This window comes from Zea mays, chromosome 10, assembly GCF_902167145.1.
Source record: "Zea mays cultivar B73 chromosome 10, Zm-B73-REFERENCE-NAM-5.0, whole genome shotgun sequence".
Taxonomy (NCBI): Eukaryota; Viridiplantae; Streptophyta; class Magnoliopsida; order Poales; family Poaceae; genus Zea; species Zea mays.
Genome location: NC_050105.1, coordinates 93,146,234 through 93,147,484, shown reverse-complemented (window position 1 = coordinate 93,147,484; position 1,251 = coordinate 93,146,234). Strand labels below are relative to the sequence as shown.

General features: G+C 36.4%; 1 pseudogene; it reads left to right on the top strand.

Moving 5' to 3' along the window:
- The first annotated feature begins 468 nt into the window (after positions 1 to 468).
- LOC111590425 (uncharacterized) lies at positions 469 to 648 on the top strand (annotated as a pseudogene).
- Positions 649 to 1,251: the final 603 nt, after the last annotated feature.

Sequence of the window (1,251 nt, the reverse complement as noted above, 5' to 3'; positions counted from 1 at the left end):
AATATTAGTAACCTTTTATATATTTATTCAAAGTTGAAAACTTGTGTCTTCTTGGAGAAGGGCCAATAACATTCTTTATGAGACACGAGACTTCATATCAAATTACTTTGACGAACTCAGACATAGTTCATAAACCCTCTTGATGTTGTAGATGTTGGGATCATTATTTGATGAATTTCGTAAAAGCTAGAGAACCTAATTTTAGATTAAACCAGAACATGTTATATTTTGAGGGGGTGTACATGCATAGGAGGAAGAAGCTTTTCTTGCTGTTTTCTCAACTTCTATAAAGTATTACTTTTTACGTTTTCACGATCATCGTGTGTCGTAGTGACGTGGTCCGTTACTTTCTAGATGGACGTGAGAAACTATCCAAACTCAACAGATACAACGCTCACATATAGTACATCCGCTAACTGAAAGAGGATGAACGAGCTATAAAAAAGGGGAAGAACTTGTTTTCAACTCATAATTTTCTCGGTCTTCTGGCTAAAAAAGTTTAGTATTTGTTTTTATTAGTTTAACATTTGGTTCGTGGACCATATATCTATTTGATATTAAATTTATTTTTTTATGAGGAATATCCACCATATTGGGTTGTCACTGGATCCTCGTGTGTCACCTAGCTCCTGGTTTGACGTGACCCACTCTAACCAATACCATTAAATATGATTGGGTCGTTGCAACACACAATCCTCGTACTAGTCGTTTTTAAAGTTAGAGACACAAAAATAGGCCTAACTCTTTAAGATAGAACTCTTGGTCAAAACATGTAATAATAGTTAATGTTTTCACGGATAACATGTTCCATCTCACTTTGTCAGCATGTTTGTTTGGATTTAATTTATACCAGATTCTACCGCTTTTACAGTGCTTTTGTCTCTATGGATTACAGCTATAGTAGAGCTGACTTTATGTCACCCCCGGATTTAAGGGATAAACCTGGGTGCGTCTCATATGTGCACCAAAGAAGAACAACACATATAATGACCAAGTGTATAGAGATAAATGCCACAAATATTATTACATTGCGGAAGTGTCTTACATAAAATAAATGATAACAAATAAACAAACTAATATTATTCCTTGGCGATATTAAGCTGACTGGGAGACGCCTCCTAGACTTCATCGTATTCCTCATAGTAGTCCTCCTCATGGGCTACCTGCTCTTCACCTGTGGGGTGGGGGTTATATATCGCAAGGGTGAGCTCACAAAATATCATAGCTCAACAAGTTGTGGGGAATAATGTG